General features: G+C 50.6%; 1 protein-coding gene and 1 long non-coding RNA gene across 5 annotated transcripts in view; both read right to left on the bottom strand.

Annotated features, from left to right (window-relative positions):
- The window catches only part of ADAMTS2 (ADAM metallopeptidase with thrombospondin type 1 motif 2), a 224,684-nt gene that overhangs the window by 100,359 nt on the left and 102,817 nt on the right, over positions 1–21,508 (bottom strand). The gene's annotated exons all lie outside the window — the stretch shown is intronic.
- LOC140641138 (uncharacterized) lies at positions 15,007–21,011 on the bottom strand. 4 transcript variants are annotated; one of them, XR_012037658.1, is made up of 4 exons: positions 19,207–21,011; positions 18,455–18,575; positions 17,461–17,565; positions 15,007–15,173 (listed from the first exon to the last, which is right to left on the bottom strand). It is a non-coding gene; the product is annotated as an uncharacterized lncRNA (long non-coding RNA). The 4 variants fall into 4 exon arrangements; XR_012037657.1 differs by lacking the exon at positions 19,207–21,011 and adding an exon at positions 19,057–19,198; XR_012037656.1 differs by having other exon boundaries at positions 15,009–15,173; positions 18,455–18,559; positions 19,207–21,007.

Below are 21,508 nucleotides of genomic sequence, written 5' to 3'. Positions count from 1 at the left end.
TGACAGCATTTTGCTTTCTTCCTTCCTAAAACACACCACTCATTTGTGAAATTTGCTTGGGCATTAAGGGCCTCTCCCATCTTGGAAGACAGAGGCCATGGGGTCTTGTGTGCCTCAGTTTCCTGAGTGCCCTACAAGTCATGGCAAGGGTGGGAACAAAAGGAGCCAGGGCAGAGAGGCAATGGGAGGGAACATAGGGCCCAACAGGAGGAGGAGGAGCTGGCACAAAATCTAGCTATACATATGACACAACTAAGATAAAATGCCCCAGGCAGAGTTAAAACAAATGGGGGCGGGGGGCAACGAAAGAGGTACCATGTAATTATCAACAACAACCACCACAAAAAAGCAGAAATAACCATATTTATGAGATAAAATATAATCCAAGGCATTAACGTGACAAACCAATCAACAGCATTGAGAAGATATAAAAGATATGAAACTTTATGCACCCAGCAAAGCTTCAATTTGTTTCCTAAGGAAAAACAGACAAACCACAGCTCTCTGTGCATTTTTATACATTTATTCCAGAAAACAATAGATGAATTAGATTAAACACTAGGTAGGGCTGTCAGGGAGGGATCTGCATTACTGAGATGATCTAGTGCTTAAGCCCAGCAACTGGAAAGCATGCTCATTTCAAGCACACACGGAACAAGTCCCAAATTTGACCATGTATTAGGACAGCAAGAAAACGCAAAAATCATGTCCATGGTCACCACCATGAGATAAAATCAGAGAAAACAAGAAGAGGAAATGCCCTCAAATCCCAAATACCAGAAATTAAAGAGACAGTTTTAATAAGTCGAGATGACATGAAGAATATAAATTCTAATTGCTGGCTCAGTTAGGAAATCAGAAAAACCTGAGAAAAATTTGAGAAAGTAGTCAAAGAAAAGCCCAGATGGTTTTATAGGACAGTTTTACCAAACTACAAGAATAGATGTTTCTCATCCCATGTACAATAGCTAGGAAACAGAATGGGAAAAAGGGCTTATCAACTATAGCAACAAACCCCACAGAATATCTAGGAATAAACAAAAAGAACGAATGTATAAACACCACACAAAGAGTGGTATGATATAGTTTACAACCCTCCAAAAGTACAAAGGGAGACCTCAATAATTGGAGACACAACAATGCTATCCTCGATGACAAGTTGATTCTCCTCTAAATCCATGTACAAACTTAACACAATCTCCATCAGAGGATTCTGAAAACCCAATAAAATAACTCTCAGATGTAACCAAAAGACTATCTATGAGAGAATAGCCCAAAAAATCTTGAAAATCTTGAAAAAATAATAATAACGGGAGGTACTTATCTTTCAAACTAACCGAACATATTACAAAATATGTTTACATCGTTTGTATGTTTAATATGTTCACATGTTTAATATTACAAAACATTAGTGCACAGTGACACTGGTGTCAGGACAGCCAGACCAATGGTACTGAACACAAAGTCCCAAAACATATCCAAGCATAGCAGGGACTTCTGGTTGAAATGAGAGGTTGAACCCCATTACAACTTTGGTAAAGTGATTTTTTTTTTTTAAATCACAAGGCTACAAGGACAAGGAGAGTAGCTGAGGAAAAAATGAACAGAACTGTTGGAGGCTGGAAAGCAGATGGTCTCATAGTAATGGACTGAGTATATCTGAGAAAGTTGAATCCCCAAGCTGCCAATGAGGAGAACCAAGTCTGCATCGTAAAATCCACCAAAGGTACTACATGCTTCTGGATGTGGCAGTGAAGGTCAGATTGGAATAAGCTGGTGACTGATGCCAAATCCCCTGCCCATACACTAGGCCCCAGGAACAGCCCTGATAATTAACATTGGCATTGGTCTGGAAGCTCATTCTCTCTCGGAAAGGAGGAAAAGAAGGTCTCTGGGCTGCAGGCACAGGTGTGGTTGAGAGCAGAGGCACCAAACTAAAACCAGAAGGATTAAATCAATGCTGAGGCACTAGCCCCCTTCCACAATTCACTCCCAGAATGTTGGAAGTCAAGCCTATACCCCCTCAGCAGGCGATTAGGAAGGGTCTTCTCTAGGGAATCTGATCAACCAAAGACAAAGAGGCAGTATCGCCATCCATGGTTCACTGTGTCTCCATGCATCAAGCTCCGACTCACTTCTTTTGTTGCTGCCTCTCCTGGGGCAGCCCCAGACATGACAGATGGAGGCCAAGATGAAGCAAACATTCCAACAGGAAGAAAGTGGAAGAGAAAGAGACTATACAGGAAGGTGTGGGAAATCTATCATCAGTAATATCTGAGAAGAGAGCTGGAAGATATTACATCCATTAAATGAGGATAGGATGGGAATAATGAAAAAGGTCCTTTGAGATTAACACTATTTCAGCAGAAATTATAAACTCAGTGGGAGGACTGAGAAGATAAAGTTGAGAAATCCTCCAGCAAGTAAAACAATGAGACAAAGAAACTTGAATAATCATGGAAAATAGTCAAGAAAATTAGAGGACCAGCCTGGAGGTGTATCATCCATACAACAGAAACTTCATAAAGACAGAAAAGGGAAAACAGAGAGGGAAAGAAACTATGAAATAATTCAAGAAAATTTCTCAGAATGGGAAGGCATAAGGCTAGGACCATAGAAGGAAGTAGACCTGCACTGTGGCACACCATCATAGTATTTCAGAACAGAGAAGATTCTACAGGCCTTCACAGATAATTGGAGGTATATGGGGGGAGCAGTTACAGAGGAGCCCACAAAGCACTGGAATCAGAATGGCTTCGGACTTGCCCAATTCAAAGAGGAAAACAATGGAGCAAAGCCTTTGAAAGTCTGAAGCAAGACTATTCACCAGATAGAATTCTATGCCCAGACAAAATCTCCATCAAGAAAGTGAAATAGAGATATTTCCAGACACATAAATTCTCTAAAGTTTTATCTGTCTAGCACTCCTTCTCAAGAAGCTGCTGAAAGATACACTCCTTCAATGAAGATGGCAGATACAGGAAGCAGGATGACAAGGGGATCCCTTGGAGGATGACAGAGGGAGCCCAGGAGGGCAGCTCGGCACCAGATGTGGAGGGAGCTGAGCCGTCCTGCAGCAGTATGACCTGAGACAGATGGTCATCACTAAGACCCCCGCTTCTATCATGCCGTCTTCTTAAACCAAGGACAGAACCCCCAGGGCAGCTTGGCCCAGACTGTCATCAGGACTTGGCCTGTCCTGACCATGTGCTCCTGAGGTCCACTACATAAAGACACAGGATATGCATAGGATATTCCAGGCCCCTCCTTGGAGCACCCCTTGACCTGTGAGCCATTTTTCACTGCCCTGAACAAGGCATGCAAATGGGCATACTTGCATAGGTCCTTAAGGAAGCAATGGCCCCATTGCTTGGGCAGGTTTAGAAGAGTTGGGGGCAACCTGGCTGTCATCAGAGGGGAAGAGAAGGGGCAAAAATACGGCAGGTGCACCCCACACAGTGCTATATGGAGGTCAGAAGTATGACATCCACATACACAACAGAGGGATCTTAGAAACAGAGTGCTGAAAGTAAAAATCAGTGAGAAATATAATGCAACACCATTCATGCCCATTAGACACATCCATGCTCAAGTAAGAAGCAACACTGATTTTGCAAAAATATACAGTGGCCAAAGGAGACCCTTTGATCACCTTAGAATGGTCTCTCTAAGGGGGAAGAGAGGTGAGCTAGCTGGTTGTGGAGAGAGGTGGTTTCTTTTTTTAATGATGTTGGAACAACTGGTTATAGATGGAGGAAAAGATGGCATCCTGACCTCAGACAGTATGCAAAAACAAATTCCAGGTGGACTGGTGGCCTGGAGTGATAAAAATGAAGTCACAAAAGTGCTAGAAGAAAACCCAGCTAAATGCTTTTTTAGGATCTCAGTTCTGGGCAGCCTCTGGACTCCTAGGCCAGTGTGGTTTCCAGATCCCCCACCTGACCCCCTACCCGAACTGCCCAGCCTCTGCTGGGCAAGCACGTGGATGGATAGGTGTGCTCACTGGGGGCCATGCTGCTGCTCAATTGTCAGGCAAGTGAATGAGAACCAATTGCCCTCACTTCTCCAGTGCTCAGAAGTCCCTGAAGCTCAAATCCAAACAAGCAGGACTGTAGGCAGTGTTCCAAATAAGGGGGGAGTGACACTTACAGAACAAGACCCAGGCCAGAGCACCAGCCCAGCCCTGCTGCTGCAAATACTACCAGGCCCCAGCATGAGTGGCAGAGCAGGCCCAGGGGACCAGAGTTCTGAGTACCAGCAGCCTGGAGCCTCGAGGAGCATGCTGGTGCCCCCACCCAGGAGAGGTCATCTGGAGGAAAGTCATCCCCTCCATTTGTTAACAACCTCGAGACAAGCCCTCCATGACTGCAAATTCCCCTAAAGATGATCGTTAAGATAAAATATGTTTATGTAGAAGCATAATCAGGACACAGCAAAAGCCCGCCCTGTTTGGAAGCAGGCAGGCCCTATGGAGGTTCTGGGAAGCAGAAAGCAGGCTCGGCCCCAAGGGGGCCATCAGCACAGGGCCCCACTGGTGAGCTTTATTAAAAGAAGCTCATTAGGATTATTTCATCCCAGCCCTTTATAACTTTATGACCAAATCGGAATTAATTTTTGCAATGCCGGCAGACGCAGCTCATCCAGTGTCTTTTAATGACTCGAGATGGAGGGGAGACATGGGAGGGGCCCCTGAGGCTGGGCCAGCCCCTCAGTGCTCGTTCATCAGGGTCACATCTGTAACAGCTTCTATGACTCTCAGAAACAACAGCTGGAAGGTCCATAAATTGCCTCCAGTCCCAGGCCTGCTAACTTTTCCAGAGCTTCAGGTCAGAAATGGGAGCTCCGGAGAAGCAAAAAGAAATTTTTCTTGGTTTTTCCATCTGAGGCTATCCCCAGAATGTGCCCTCCCAGGGTATGGGGCAACGGAGGCTCCTCAGCAGTGGACATGGAATATCCTGGCCCGCCCAGCACCCACCTCCTTGCTGGAGATTATACAGCCACCTGGAGTTGTACCACTTTGCAACCTGCTGCTTCTTTAGGTGCTGCTCCTTGATTTTCCTTTGATGAACCATCCTTGCTATTCCCAGACCACATGGCTCGGGGGAGGGGGGTGGCCAATACCCATGGAGCTTCACCCCAGAAGCACCCACATGGCTCAGGCAAGCCAATGAACTCTGATGCCAAGCATCTGTTGGAGGATATGGAAAGATATGCTCTCTCCTCCTTGCTGTGATTGCTAAGCTGGTAAAATATGAGCCATGGGCTGCTGGATACCTTCTCATCCTGTGAGAAGCACAGCTGAGAAATGAAGAGAACAGGTGACACCATTTAGGTCTCGACTCCAGCCATGCCTAAAGCCATTATAGCCCTGGGCTTTCCAGCTCTGAATCAATTCATTTGGACTTCTGTCTCTTGTAGCCATAAAAATCCTAAAATGCATCGCCCTACACATATATATGTAGTCATATGCACTGTCAAAAGTAAGCTAGACACCATTGTTTGATTTTGTAGCCATAACCTTCAGACGGTTAGCATCAGCTGGTGCTACTCTGTTGAGCCTCCTACTTTTGGAGAGAGCCCAGTGCAGACAGAGCGGGGACAGGGAAAGTCCACTGTGGATTTAAGGGATGTGGCCAAGAGAAAGAGGCCAAGCTCTAGTTTGGCCCCCCACAGATATGTGTCCTTGGGAGGTGGGAGGACCTGCCAGATGCCACAGTAGCCCTGGCAGAGGCACTGAGGCCACTGAGGCTGGGCCCAAACCAGCGGGGCCATGCTGAATGACCAGGAGCTCTGAGCACCTCCCAGGCTCCCTGCAGCAGCACCAGACCAAAGAAAGAGCACCAGCCCGGCTCTCCTGCTGCACACACTGGCAGGCCCCAGCTCGAGTGGCCCACCGCCTGCGGCCTTCATGCAGAACACCCCCTTCTCAGCTCTCTACCCTCACACCAGCCAAACAGCCTAGGCTCCTCCACTCCTGCCTGCGTGCCCTGCACCACCCTCCTGCCAGCTCCTGAAGCCCATCTACCCGCAGGTATGCACAAGGGCATCTTCAAAAATCAGGTCCCTGCTGTCCAGGAGCTGAAAGTGTCCTGCCCTGGTGAGCTCCTGTGCACAGCCACGGCAGGGCGGGTCCCTGGGACCGGCTGTAGTCTCCAGGGCACCAAACATCCTCTCTGTGGGCAGTCAGCTGCAGGAAGGGGAGCTAAGCCCGAGTTACCTCCTCACTACCGCTCCCCAGCACACAGCGGCCAGATGGCAGGATACAATGGAGAGACTGGCAGATCGCGTAATGAAAATATTTACTGTGAACTTCAGAACAAAACACAGACACCCACAGGTCCCAACAGAAGGGAGGATTCCCTGGGATTTCATTTTAAATGTGGGGGAAGCGGGAGGCTGGCAAGCAGGATGCTGATGGCCATTGTCGGGGGCCAGGGGCCTGGGGGCTTCCCCTCCATGTACATCTTGTACAAGTGTATCAGAGGCCAGGGAATCCCATCGCCAGCTTCCTTCATACTCCTGAGTCCTGGATTTGGACATCCGGCAGCCTCCTGGGCATCACTCCTGGGAAGGCCCTCAGGTACTCCACACAGAATTCCAGGATTAAACCACTAAACTAAACCACTTCCACCACCCATACCCACAACTCCAGCTGTACTACCTACCTCAGGCTGTGGCAGCTGTGTACACCCAGGCCCAAGCCAAGAGAAGGGCCTGCTTCTCCCTGACCTACAAAGTCCACTCCCTCCTCACCCTAGGGGTCCCTACACCTGTCCCCACCCCCTCTGCTTTGGCCCTAGCTCATGATTTCCCAGGAACCAGTTCCTCATTGGTTCTCCGAATCCAAGTTCCAAGGCATTTCTCTTCAGCTGCCAACCTCAGATTCCTATGCTGAGGCCCATGTCATGCACAGTGGCTGAGGATGATGCAGGGAGGGGTCCTAGTGCTTTAAGAGGGGCTCTGTGCCAATATGCACTAGAAGGTGTGGGATGTGGCCCAGCCCTGCCAGAGGCCCTCTCCTGCCAGGCCATCATTGAGATGTAGGAACTCACAGCTGCCTGTCCAAGCCCCACCCCCAGCCCAGGGACAGTCCCCTGGTCCCCCACCACTACCTGCACCCCTCCTGGCCCCACTTGGGACCAGTCACACAGAGGGGATGGGGCCAAGATACATGGCTCCTCCCAGCTGACACCACAACTCAGGGTGGCAGTGCAGGGTAGGCCACACTGTACCACCTTCTATTTATTTATTTATTTATTTATTTATTTATTTATTTATTTATTTGACAGAGAGAGAGAGAGAGAGAGAGAGAGAGAGAGAGAGAGGCAGAGACACAGGCAGAGGGAGAAGCAGGCTCCATGCAGGGAGCCTGACGCGGTACTCAATCTCGGGTCTCCAGGATCATACCCTGGGCTGAAGGCGGCGCTAAACCGCTGAGCCACCCAGGCTGCCACAAAGCCACCTTCTTAAGAGAAAGAATTCTTCAGACACCCTCAGCAGCAGCAGGATGGGGAAAGACCCCCATTGTCGACAATGAAGATGGCATTGGCAGCATGGAGCATCAGGGCTTTAAGGACATCCCTATGTATTCTTCACAGCAGCCCCATGGGTCAGGAAGGGACTCTCTTATGCAGATGGAGGGACAAGCTTGAGACCATCACACTCTAGCCCACAGCCCCACAATAGCAGAGAGCAGCAGGGAAGATGTCTAACTCCAGGATCCAGGTCAGCCCATGGCACGGGCCTCAGATAGGGCCACTCAGAGCCAACTGCATTGGGGCCCATGGACAACAGGCTGCTCTAAATGTCAGGGAACCCCCCCTACCAAACTGGGGACCTCATCCCAGATCCACACTCATCCAGTCTACTTTCAGCCTCACCCTGTCCACCTTCAGCCCTGAGGTGTGGGGCTCTAATAAGAACCCAGAGAATCAAGAGAGTGTTTCATCCTGCTTACCACCCCATGGGCCTCGAGCCTTGTATTATTGGTGTCGGGTTGTAAGCTGGAACTTTAGATGCTCTACATGATGTGCTGGACGGTGGGAGGGAGACACTGAGGGTCCATTTTCAGGGCCCCTGTGCGCGTAGCTCCAGGGGTTTCACCTTCACACAAACTGCTCATAAGTGCATGCCCTGGGAGGTGCTCATGCACGGGGCCCCTTCCACTTTAAAACCTGGCCATGGAGCAGACAGGAAAATGGACCAAGTGGCAAGGAGTAGATTTCTAACAGGAGAGATGGCCCACTGACCACTGCTCCTTGTGTCTGTCCCTGCCCAGAGCCTGCTGAAGAACAGAAGTGACTGACTAGGGACTGTCCCTGGCCCTCTCCACTAATGTGGGGGTGAAAGGGTGGGTGCAGTGGGGGCAGCCCTGAGAAACCTGCCTCTTGACTGAATCCATGGAGTGCGCAGGGGATACTGGCAGGGTGGACACCTCAGATTAGTCCAAGAAGAGCTCTGTGTGGGAGTGACTCCTCTTCCTAAGTCCTCCACTGCATCCCACTGGGTCTGGGAGTCTGGAGCGCCCCCATCTCCCTGCCCTCTCTCCCAGGGAACGTTAGGCAGGCCCTGCCTTCCTTTCTGTTTTTCTGGCCTTTCTCTACCTTCCACAGGTAGGAGGCACAGGATGAGCCTGCCGTGAACCTCCCCTTTTGGCCCTAAGGTACAGACAGGGTGGATGGCACATAGAGGCCCTGTTGAGGGCCCCAGGTGCACTATCCTGTCCCACAGATAATGGTGTTTCGTCCTGTCTGCCTTCTTATGTGAGCTCAGTGGGTTCAGAAGCTGGGGGTGCTGGTGTCCTGAGGGCACACTGATTAACCCTGGTGGACCCCACATGTCCCTGTCCCATGATCCTTCCTGCCTTGAAAGGCCACAGCCTGCAGGTACTAGGGAGGGAAGAGGCTCCCCTGCTCTTCAGAGATGTGGAGCTGCCATGCTTCCATGGTGGCCACCAAGGCACACTTGCTACATTCCCTACACAACACCAACCCACGGTGTTGACAGGGCTTAATTTGATCAGCCCCATTTAGAGACAGGAGGAAATGAGAAATCAGAGCAAGTGCTGAATGCTGTAAATTTAATCCATGACACAGCCTCACAAGGGCCTTTCCTAACACACTGGGGGTTGGGGGTGCACTCCAGGTCCAGATCCCGTGGCCACCTGAGGGCTGCCCTTCTGCAGAAAGGATGGCGCAGAGCCAGTTCACCAGGCCTCTGGCTGTCCCAGACAGCCCAAGGGCTCCAGAGGACAGGCCAGGCGGCTAGACAGGAAGGGACTACAAAAATCACCATGTTCGACTTTAAAGGTCTGGGGTTTTCTTTCCTGGTTTGAAAGCAGATGTGAGGGGCACCTGGGTGGTTAAGTGGTTGAGCGTCTGCCTTTGGCTCAGGTTGTGATCCGGGGTCCTGGGGGATCGAGTCCCACATCAGGCTTCCCGTGGGGAGCCTGCTTCTCCCTCTGCCTATGTCTCTGCCTCTGTGTGTGTGTGTGTGTGTCTCATGAATAAATAAATAAAATGTTTTGAAAGAAAGAAAGAGAAAGAAAGAAAGAAAGAAAGAAAGAAAGAAAGAAAGAAAAGAAAGAGAGAGAGAGGAAAGAAAGAAAGAAAGAAAGAAAGAAAGAAAGAAAGAAAGCAAGCAAGCATATGTGACTCTGCCAGGTGTGCCCTGAGACACAGTGGACGAGCTTGCCAGCTTGCAGACCACAGATCTCCTGCCTGGCCCTGCCAGGGCACTGCCATCACTGTCGTGCATTCAGGGCACCCAGTTACCCGGGGACTCAGGCTTGCTGCTCCCATCTGCATCACCGAATTGGACACTAAGAGCCCGTATGACCCAGGCCCTATCCACCCGACCACCTTGCCTGCTGGATTCTCCCCCAGTGGAGATCTCTGCACACCACTCTCTGGGTAGGACTCTCCGCCAGGCAAGTCCTGTGCCTCCAAAGTCCAGCCCCCGCTTTTCTCCTGTTTGGGACAATTCCTGACCACCTGCCCCTTCCACCTGGCCGAGTCAATAGGTACTTTCCTGGCTCCCAAAACCTTTGTTTCTATTCATTCATTTGCTCATGAAGTATGTCAGTACCAACCATCTGCAAGGCCCCGTGCCACGTGACCCTCATGACAGCAATCTGTGCAATGTCACTATCACAAACCTGTTGACTTGCTCGCTCTCTCTCTCACATACACACACACGTGCATGCATAAGCACACACACTCAAACTTGCACACACATGTGCACACTTAAACCCACACTCATACTCATGCTTACACATTCATGCCCACAAACTCACAAATTCACACCTTCTACCATGAATTCCTGGAAGATTAAGGCTGCCTCTGGCTCCCCTCCAGGTCCCCAGACATCCACATGGGGCTTGACAAAATAAGTCAATAAACTGGGGCCCAAACCACCTGTTAGTAAATGGAAAGCCACTGTTATCCTTGTGCCACTGATCAGCAAACTGAGGTCAGGAGGGCAGGGGGAGGCAGCAGGCGTGGAAGAACTACGGCCAGTATTTTCTTGGCAGGAACGGTCATGGGCAGACACGGAGAAAGGTGTGGCCACTTCCTTCCTGGCCATCGTTTTATAGGGGCAGAGCGTGAAGGCAGCCAGGGGCCTGGCTCTTGCTACTCACCTCTCCCTCTCCTCCTGGGAGGGCTGTTGTCATGGCTCCAGGCACACACACCCCTACCACCTGCAGGCACCAGGTGACACCAAGGCCCTGGGCCGGAGCACAGGTCAAGTGTGGTGCCAAAGCAACCCTCACAGGGGCCTCCGCGGCCATCAGGGTACCCACAATGCCAACTGCATGGACTCTGTGCCTGCAGAGACAATAGGTGGTGAGCCCTACAGTAACTGAAACTTCCTCAGCCGCAGCTCATACCCACTATTTACCTGTGTCTCTTTGTTCTTGAAGCCAGCTGCTAGTGGGTATGAATTATTGTGGGATCCTCACATGGAGAACCAATGAACACTCGCTGGGCAACAGACACTTGTTATACCCCAGGCTCCTCCTCTCTTTTGGGGTCTTTCCCCAGTCCCACACACAGCCACCAGCCCACTAAACATGTACACATAGAGGATTCATGTCCTAATATGTAAAGTGCTCCTTCAAATCAACAAGAAACAGCCCAGGAATTCAAAAGGAATATGGGTATTGGTATAAATGGACAGTTCTCAAAAAAGAAAAACAAGCAGCTTTTAAACGTATGAAAAGATTCCCAATAAAAGATTCCCTTTTATTACTTAATAAAAGCAATACTTGGGGATCCCTGGGTGGCGCAGCGGTTTAGCGCCTGCCTTTGGCCCAGGGCGCGATCCTGGAGACCCGGGATCGAATCCCACGTTGGGCTTCCAGTGCATGGAGCCTGCTTCTCCCTCTCCCTGTGTCTCTGCCTCTCTCTCTCTCTCTCTCTCTGTGTGACTATCATAAATAAATTAAAAAAAATAAAAAAAAAAGCAATACTTGTGTCCGATGATCAAAATAAAAATGTGAGGATTAGGGGCACACGATGCTAGAAATGAGTGAGGGAGCGACAAGCAGAGTGTGGCACAGAGGGCTGAGGAGAGGTGAGGTCAGGGGCAGAGGCCACTGGAACCCACACTGTGTGGAAGATCGTCATACTGAAGACATGGCCAGAGATGTGGCTCCCTTTGTTCTTCAGAGCAGCCCCCACTTCTTGGGGGGGGGATGCGGCAGCAGAGAGAGCTGATAGAGTAGATGCGGAGGACAAGCACGCAGGGGGCTGTAAAGCAACATCATCATCATCACTGCGGTGATGCAGGACGTAGGAAGCTGAGCTGGGCACCCCATCACCCTGGGAAGCCCTTTGCTTCAGAGGGGACGTCAGGAGGTGTCACATGGAGGTGGGGAGGCCAGTTGGGGCATGTTGAGCCTGAAGCTCCTGTGGGGACTCCAAAGACAGACATCTACTAGGCACTCAGGTACAAGGTGTCTGGGGCAAAAAGAGGGCTGGAGGGTGGTCTGGGGGCCTGAGTGTATGCGGTTAATGTAAGCCATGGGGTTTGCCATCCGGGACACCTAGGGGGAAGGGAATCAAGCAACTGCAAACAGGTGAACAGAAAGTTATGAGCATCTTTACTGACTCCTGCCCATCACCCAGAATCTTGTCCAGGCACCAGCCAGCTGTTCTGTCCTGTCCAGTCAGGGAGGCCAGGTGGGGGCCACCTCACTACAGCCCATGGCCTCCAGCAGGATGGGCTGGGGGTGCCTCCACCCCCCACGGTGTAAGGCTTGCCTGGGTGTGAGATGAGAGGAGTCTCTGCTCAGGACCTGGCCCTCAACCCAATGCAACCACTGCCTTGCATGCATCTATCTGATGCCTCCCAGGGCAGCAAATGTGCCCACAGCTGGAGTGCTCGCCAGACACGTCTGGTTCTGCCGGCCCTGCCCTTGGCACTAGCACGATCCCAACCAACCAAACCTAGCTGGCATTCACCACCCTGCCAGTCCGATCCTGAGCATGTATGAGCACCCCAGGGGCGGTGCCTTCACACCTGTCACCTCACTCACCATCTATAACCACCTAAGCAGAAATCCTCATACCCCTTCCAAGATGAGCGCTGAGACTCAGAGTCTGGACCAAAGTCTCAGTGGTGAGTGCTGACCCTGGATAAGCTTGGCCAGTTCAGTAAGACCCCCCGCTCCCCACTGACACCTGAGAGGTATTCTGGGTTCTGATCCAGCAAGGCCACTTCCCAAGTGAGACATGGCGAAGCCAGTCTCCCTCTCTGGGCCTCAGTTTCTCTCTCTGAAAAATAGGCACAGTGACTCACAGGGCATGTGTTCAGGGCACATAAAACAGCAGAAACTCAGGAAAAGTAAGGGGACCTTAAAGTCCTTGACAGAGAATCAAGGGAAAGGAGGTGACAGTCTGCCCTATGCCAGAGAGTCAGACTCAGATGGCTTGTAAATGCCCCCAAATATGGAACGGGCCACAAACACCAGACCCCTGCTTGTTCCCCCAGCCTGGGCCTCCAGCTGCTCCAAAGCAAAAACTCTTTTGAGGGCTCAAGGGTGTGTCCCCCAAGGTCCTCCTCCAAGAAACACCCCTCCCAGGCCGCTCTTGAAATCACCTCCAAGAAGAAAAAATCACTTCTGCTTCCAAAGACATCCCCTGGCAGGAAATGGGCCACAGGCACCATGAATGTTTAATTACATTAATTGTCCAAGTTCAGAGCACACCATGACTCCCTAAGTACTTTACGGGCAATTGTAATTAAGCATGAAATGGCTCACTTGTACAACTCCCCTTTCTCACCCTCTCCAGGCTGCTGGGAGCTTCCCACGGCCTCCCAGCCTCACTAGCTAATGCTCACCTTCGTTCTTTCTTATTTAATTTTCTGAACTTTTCTCTTGACATCCCTATCCGGGACATTCCTGGGCTTTGGCACACGACCCGAAGTGCTGCAATTACTTAACTATAAAACTCCCATAGAAATTTGCTTTTGACTTTGTTAGAAAGCGTTGTAATCAAACCTCTGAGAGTCCCGATCGATGGGCTGGCCTGGCAGAGGAACTACATCACAGGATTAAGTGGCTTAGCAAAAGGAGAGCTCGGCGGGCAGGCGGGCAGGTAGAATGACTAGAAAGTCTAGCCTGGCCCTTGCAGGGCCAGCAGGGATGGCAAACGCTCCCCCAGCCCTGGCACTCACTGGGCCCTGAAATGTTACCCTGGGTTCAGCTGTGACAGGTGTGTGCAGGTCTTGAGATGGTCGTTCCCCATATATACTCTGGGGCCTGCCCCTGCAGAGACCAGAGGGAGACCTGGCCTTAAATAGACATCAGATACGCACTTTCGACATTATGCTCTAGGAGGCTGTGCACACGGGCACACAGAGAGGATGAGGTTTGCGGGGGAAGATAGGCCCACATCTCAGGAGCCCCTGGATGTGGGCCCTGAGCCAGGCAGGTCAGGAGAAAAACTGTAGGATCATCAATGCCCCCTCACACTGTCCAGGCTCACCTGCCTCAGGACTCTTCCAGGTCCTTCCCCAGCCGAGCTTCTGCTTCCCTACTGATTATCCTCTCAGTAATTCCATTCATGCTGTCTGCCACCAGAGAACTTTCCTGCCACAAGGGCATCTCCAGCAGGCACCCACGGACATCACCACCCCATGCACAGGCCAGGCACCACGGGGCTTAACCCCTGCTCTGCAGGGAATTCTAAACATCACCCAGGTAGGAAGCCCCAGGGTGGGGGGAACCTGCCAGCCCTGCGTGGAGAAGCTCAGAAAGTGAGTATGGCCAGATCCCCACAGGAGACGGAGCCCAACAGGCTCTACTCACCCACACCCAGTCTGACTCCTCACCACAGAGGGCTGGGCATCCTCGGGGCTTCACACTCACTCTCCTCCTCCCTCCCTCCACGCCTGCTCCCTATGCCAGGACCACGTGTGGGCCAATAGATACTTGCCCATCTGCAGCCTGAATCATCCTCTAGGCCCCAGACCCACCACCCTGCTGCCACATTCTCCCTGGGACATCCAGAGCCACTCGGTGCCAAAAGCCCAAGTGAGACAACACCTCACTCTTCCTTATCCCAATCCTGGAAGACACCAACGACCCTCCTCTTCCCCTCTGCCTCCCTCCCACAGCCTGGGAGTTGTCAGATGCTGGCACTGCCTGCTCTGTCCCCTGATATCTGCACCCTCTGCCCAGGCCGTGCTGAGGTCATACCTCATCACCTCCAACCAGCCAGCAGCAGCCTGCATACCGACCTCAGCACGTTGGACCCTGCAACAGTACCTGGACCAACCCAGGCCTCCATAGGAGTGTGATCCTCACTGGCCAGGGCCCGTTGAGAGGCCTATCACCCCACACATTTGTGTCCTGCCCAGAAGACTCACCAGTATTCCTGGGCTGCACTTGCAATTGTGCGTCCTAGAAAATGCTGTTTGCTTTGCCCCCACCTGCCCTTTCTGGCACACTCCCATTCAGTCTACCAAACTCAGCTCCATACCCCAGCTCCTCACCCCTGCAAACAGAGCCAGTCACTCTTCTAGACTCTCACAGCAGTCTGTACTTTATTCTATTAAAACATGGATGACGTGGATTGGATTATAAAGTCATGAACTCCTGAAGGAAAAGCAGGTGTTGGACTCATCCTTGGGCCATCAGTCTGGCAGAGGGTGATGGTCTGTGCATGCTGAAATGAGAGAATAATTGGGGGCAAAAAGACAAACCTACCCCACCTGCGGGACACCATGAAGTGCTCAGGGTGCGTGAAACAGAAAACATCCTTTGTGCCTATGGGACCAAGTGCCCACCCATGTGTGTCTGAGTCTTGCCAAGGGTACCAGGCCCAGGCCCAGTGGAAACCAGATGCACCCCAAAGAGAATTGGCAGGTAGGCCTTAAAGACACCTGCCTGGCCCTTCTGTCTCAGGTTCTAGGGACTGGCACTGCAGATAAGTTCTAGGTCACAGGGGAAGGGCTTTGTTCCCATCCTGGCTAGAAGCATCTGCCTGGGACCAGTGAAAGGGCTCACATGCCAGGCCCCGCCTTAGAAGGGAAGGGAGCAGGGAAGGAGGTAGGAAGGAGGGTGGACCACATCTTTCCAGACCAAAGTTAGAATCCAGTACTGACACCAACCAAACTTGCTCCTCTCTACTGCAAGGCCCCCACCTGAACTGCTGACCCCCAGATAGAGCTCCTAGGAGGCCCCACGCATTCTCCCTGCACGAGGACTGCTCCAACTGTCCTTATCACCCACCAGAGTGTGGATCATCTCCTCATCTGACTCAGCCTCTTCTCAGAAATCTTCAAGCCTCAGCCCTGCTCCTGTCACCAGTGTCTGTGTTTACTTGGTCTTAGTTCTGGTCCCCATTGCACTGAGCATTGCCCCCCAGCCATAGGACAGTGCTTGCCCCGAAGCCCCTGCTATGCCCTAGCTTCCAGAGGTAGCTGTGCTTTGTGAGATGTTGACCCCATCAGGTGGCTGCATCCGGCCCAGCCCTTTGCCCCAAGGCATCCTTGACTCCAGGAAGGGAAGGCGCTGCCCCAGAAGAGAAGACGGGCATCCCCTCTCTGAAGGAGGTTCAGGGTTATCCTTCCCCTCAAGCCTGTAGACTCTGGACCCACGCCCTTCTGTGGGGACAGAAAAGGCAAACACTCTTCCCTGGTGCTTGGGGAAGATGGACAGCAGTCCCAAAGGTTCTGGCTACCCTCAGGAGTACAGAAAGGGAATCTAAATACCAAATCTGCCAGGCAAGCCCCACCTCTAGGCTGAGACTGAGGTCCTAAGACTTCAATGAAAATTACAGAGACAAAGCCAGAGACCTTAAGCCAGGGACATGGAAAGGCTGTCAAGACCTCTCATTGCAGGGCTTTTCCAAGAGGGTTTCCCCTTTGAGATCCCTTTAGTTACTTTGAACCAAATCACATCAGGTGATTGCTTCGCAATGGGAGGGCAGTGTGGCTGCTGCTGTCTGAGCTCAGGCGATGGATGATTATCTGAGCCACCATGTTACAGCATCTGGAAGAGTTTCCTGCTCTGGGGCCTCTTTTGGGGCTCTCTCTGTGTCCCTGGGGGGCCGGAGAGGCTGGCTTCAACTGCAAAATGTCAAGGCAAGGAGTAATGTGTCCCTTGGTCTTGCCTTCATCCCCAAAATCACCAGGATGCAAGAGTCTAGTGCTTCTCGTCCTGCAAGGAGCCAATGGAGAAAGCATCAAGCAACATAGCTAAAGAAGCCATGACATCTCTTTCTCTCTCCTGAAATATGTTGGACCATTGGCTGCTCTTGTGAGGGTCCAGGTGGAAGGATGGTGAGTTACCCAGAACTTGGAGCTGCCCCCATCAAAGCCATGACCATCCTACAACACACACGCCAAGCCCAATAACAAGACCCCGGTGAAGCTGCAGGCTCTGGAAACAGCTGAGCTGCCCAGTGGCTTGGAAGAAGGTGAAGCAGTAACATTTGCTCTGGGGGAATGCATGCGCCTCCTAAGCCCTGAAGGAAACCATGGAGGAGCTGGGGCAGCTCTAGTTCCCTGGAATGTGCCAACACCTCTCTGTGGCACAGGGAGGTATACACGGATCATCCCCTGGCTACTGACTGAGCCCCCCCTGCCCCCGCAATGGCTCCTGGGACACACCACCAGCTGCATGCCACTCCCTGCCTAGGGAGCTCCCATTCCAGTGGAGGTAACATAGAGTATGCCGACAACGGTAAGCACCTGGAGAACAAGAAAAGAAGAGCAGAGAGGCTGGGAGTGCTACAGCCACTGCAAAATACACAAGTGGTCGGGGTATACCTCCCTGAAAGGGGCCATGTGAACAAAGCCTTGAAAGAGGTGGAGGGAGGAGCCATGGGAGCATTGGAGGCAGAAAGAAGGGCCCATGCTGGGCCAGGAGGCCAGGAGGGCAGTGGGAGTGACAGTGGGAAAATAGTAGGCAGTGGGAACAGGGTAGCAAAGAGCCAGATGGCGCAGCACCTCACAGACTGTAAGGATGCTGTCTCCTCAGATGAATGATGGGGGGCTGTTGTGGGGTTTTGAGTGGAGGACAGACATGATCTGACTGAAGACATTGAAGAATCACTGGGTGGAGAACAACATCGTTTAATATTCCGTTTCTATGAAAGGCCTGTGGACACGGGCAAATCCAGAGATAGGAAAGAGGTTCACAGTTGCCTAGGGCTGGGGGGACGTAGGAACAGAGGGTGACACCTGAGGAGGGAGGGGTCTTCCAGGGGTCATGCAAATGTCCTACGCTGACTGTGGCAATGGTTGTACAGCTTGGAGAATATATTAAAAGCCACTGACGAAAAAAAAAATAAGTAAATAAAAATAAATAAAAGCCACTGACGGGGATCCCTGGGTGGCGCAGCGGTTTAGCGCCTGCCTTTGGCCCAGGGCGCGATCCTGGAGTCCCGCAATCGAGTTCCACGTCAGGCTCCTGGCATGGAGCCTGCTTCTCCCTCCTCCTGTGTCTCTGCCTCTCTCTCTCTCTCTCTCTCTCTCTCTCTACCATAAATAAATGAATAACTCTAAAAAAAAATTTAAAAAAAAGCCACTGACTGTACACTTTAAGTGGGTGACTTGTATGGTATGTGAATTTTATGCCAATAAAGCTGTTTGAGAAAAAGAATCCCCACAGCCATACTTGGGACAGACCAGGGGCACTGGGGAGGGGGTGCACCATGCTCAGTTCTACTGGGGTTTGAAAGGGAAGCCAACAGATTTCCTGACAGGTTGCCCATGGCACGTAAGAGGGAGAGAGGAATGGGTGAAAACTCAAGCCCTCCACTCAGCCAAGGCTGGCCGTCCACAGAGACACTTGGTGCAGCAGAGCTGGGATTAAGGTTGGGAGTTCACTCCAGGGCATGCAGAATTCAATATTTCTGTTAGGCATCCCAGGGTCAAGGAGACAGTGGGACTAGGAGTCGGGAGTGAGGAAAGGAGGAAAGTCTTGGCTAGAAGTACAAACCTGGGAGCCATTGACATTCTGAGGGTGCAGAAAGCAACAAAATGGATGAGATCACCAATGTGGGATGTGGAGGAAGACAAGAAGAGCTCCAAGGATGACAGACACCTGGGGGATGCCAACACTCAGGGCGGGGAGAGAAGGGGGAGGATCAGCATACACTCGGAAGGGGGCCAGAGCCCCCCTTTTTTCAGGGTATCCTGGAAGCCATATCAGGAGTAGGAGGACCCACCCTGACACATGCCACTGAGGGAAACTCAGTGCTGGCCAATGGATGTGGCAACACGGAAGTCACCAGTGATCTCGAGGAGGACAGGTGTCGACAAGTGATGAGGGCAGAAGCCTGATTGAGTGGGGTTAAGAGAGACTCCCATTCTCCCAGGAGGAACTGGACATAGTAATTACTCTTTAGGGTCTTTTTCTATTAAGGGAGCCAAGAAAGGGGCAGTAGCTGGCAGGGGAGGAGAGGGGTCAGGTGTGCATGAGGAGGAAGATGTTGGGGGTGTGCTCCACCCTGGCAGACGGTGCCGAGACAGGCACTGCCACAAGTCCTGGTCACCGCTGTGGCCCCATAAATGTTCTCAGACCCAGTGTTAAGGTTCTACCTCTTCCAAGGGTTTTGTCCTGAGAGGGAAGTAGAATGAGGAGTTTGACTCTCCTGGCAGAACTTGATGGACCTCTTGGAGGGCAACCTCGATGAGCTTAGCTCAATTTGGGAGAGGGTGTCAGGTTCAGTGAAAGAAAAGGAAACCTACACTTGGAAGAATTTCAAGAGAGGAGCTGGCTTGGGCCTTGGTTTTGCTGGCAGATGCGTGTAGCTACATGGATGAGGTAAACCCAAGCCCATCGTGGAAGCTGCTGAAGAACAGTGAAGCCCTCTGGCCAAGAAGACACTGGAATGTGGAATGAGGAAGACAAAAGAGAACCTTCCAGAGCTAGAGGCCAGGCCACTGCAGGCTGGGCTGAGCAACAGAATCAGGGGGCTGTGTCCACCAACACAGTGTGCAAATACCCACAGGACAATGTGGGTACCTCCCTTGTCCTCTAGTCTGTGTGACCCTGGACAGGGCAGCCGGTGCTTGCTGCCCCAGATGACCTCCAAGAGGCACAAGCTACCAGATATGACCTCATGCTGGTGGAAACCAACACAGAGAGGCTCCCCTCATCCCCCAAAGCTAGGCAAGATCAATTTGTTATCCTGAACTTCTGTGAGTCAGAGTTTTCAGCCTCACTGCCATCTAAACAGAGTCAAAATCAATTTGATGTCCAAAATGATGTGAAAATTGCCATGTCGAAGGCCATTCTGTAATTTCAATTTATTAAAGCCAAGCAACCGCAGCCCTCTTGGAGAAGTTTACCTCTGGGTAGGATTCAAGTTTGCTCTTTGTTTGACTTGCACAACTTGAATTCATTTCAGCATTTCAGGAAAAGGCCATTCATTTTTGCATGCAGAGTGCAGTTAAGAGAGATACAGACTCTCACAAAGTTTGTTTTTAAGTTCTGAATCTGTGAAAGAGGTTTACGATGTGTGAAGAGCAATTGTAAATAAAACTGTGTGTGCCTGCCTATATACACATTTTAAATTAGAGGGGCAAGTAGAGGCCATTGGTTTGACTTTCCAAACCAGTACCCCTCTTTCTGCTGGGAAGGGCCCTGCCTCACCCCATGTGGCTCTGGAATACATCATGCCTGATCTACCTCAGTTGGCACATAACCATTCTTTGCACCCCTCACTGCAGTGACTGGCACAAGAGGAGGTATGTGACTGGCATGAGGCTAATCACTGGCCCTCTGTGAGATTGGTACTGTGGAAGAAAGAAAACTTCCCTCCCTGGATCAGTGAGCTCACAGCACAAGCCTGGGGCTGCTTGTGCAGAGAGCCAATCTAAGGAGGAAGCCTCTGTGGGAGAGGCCAAGTTGAAAGAAAGAGGGAGAGACAGAGCCTTAGCAGCTTCTTTTGGGACAGTTGTTCCTTCAATCATATGTGCCAGCATATTTCCTTTTCTTGGCTTAATTAGATTTGTGCCTCCAACACTTGCACAGGCATATACGGAGTCTTCTACCCTTCTCACTGCTATGGTCCCAAGATAGGTTAAGAATAAACTCTCTCAAGAGTTCCACTTCTGGAACGGTGGCATGAGGAACCCCTTGAACCTGTTTCCTAGCACAACAGCCATAACTGATAAAAATAATGAAAAGGAAAACCAACAATAGCAATTTAAAGTCTTTGGAAATTGTCCCAAGGGCATCCAGTAAATTAAGAAGTAACATTTATTCAAGAACAACTACTTAATCTTGGGAAGAAAACCCCAATTAGGAAGAACAGTAAGGAGGAGGCTGGAGACATAGACTTTACTCCATTCTATGCTGGAGACACAGACTTCACTACAATAGTCAAGCCAGGCCAAGAAACAAACAAATAAGCAAACAACAATAAAATAAAGCCCCAGAGTGGTAAAGTGGAGTCAATATCCATAAATGTACAGTTTCCAACAACAAACAAGTGAGATAGGCAAAAAAAGAAGAAAGTGTAACCCATAAATAGGGTGGGGAAGTAGGAAAGCAGGCAACATAAACATAAACTGCCTGTGAGCAGTCCCAGATGTCAGATTTAACAAAGATTTCAAAAAAGATCTTTTAAATACATTCAACGAACCAAATGAAGCCATGTCTAAAGAAGTAAAGGAGCTGTGATGACAATGTCTCATCAAATAAAGAATGCCAATAAAGACATTGAAATGATAAAAAAAAGAGAGAGAGAGCCAAATGAAAATTCTGGAGTTGAAAATTACAATAAGCAAGAGGGCACAGCAGTAGATTTGAACTGGCAGATGAAAGAATCTTGAAAACCAATCAATAGATGTTATGTGACTCAAGGGATGGAGAGGAAGAAAATGAAGAAAAATGAACAAAGCCTAAAAGAAAGGAAAAACACCATTAAGGGTGGATATAGATAGATATAGATAGATATAGATATAGATATAGATATAGATATAGATATATAGATATAGATATAGATATAGATATAGATATAGAACTACCAGAAGGAGAAGACAG

Source organism: Canis lupus, chromosome 10, assembly GCF_048164855.1.
Source record: "Canis lupus baileyi chromosome 10, mCanLup2.hap1, whole genome shotgun sequence".
Classification (NCBI taxonomy): Eukaryota; Metazoa; Chordata; class Mammalia; order Carnivora; family Canidae; genus Canis; species Canis lupus.
The sequence above is the reverse complement of the archived record's forward strand: the minus strand, read 5'-3'. Positions and strand labels throughout refer to the sequence as shown.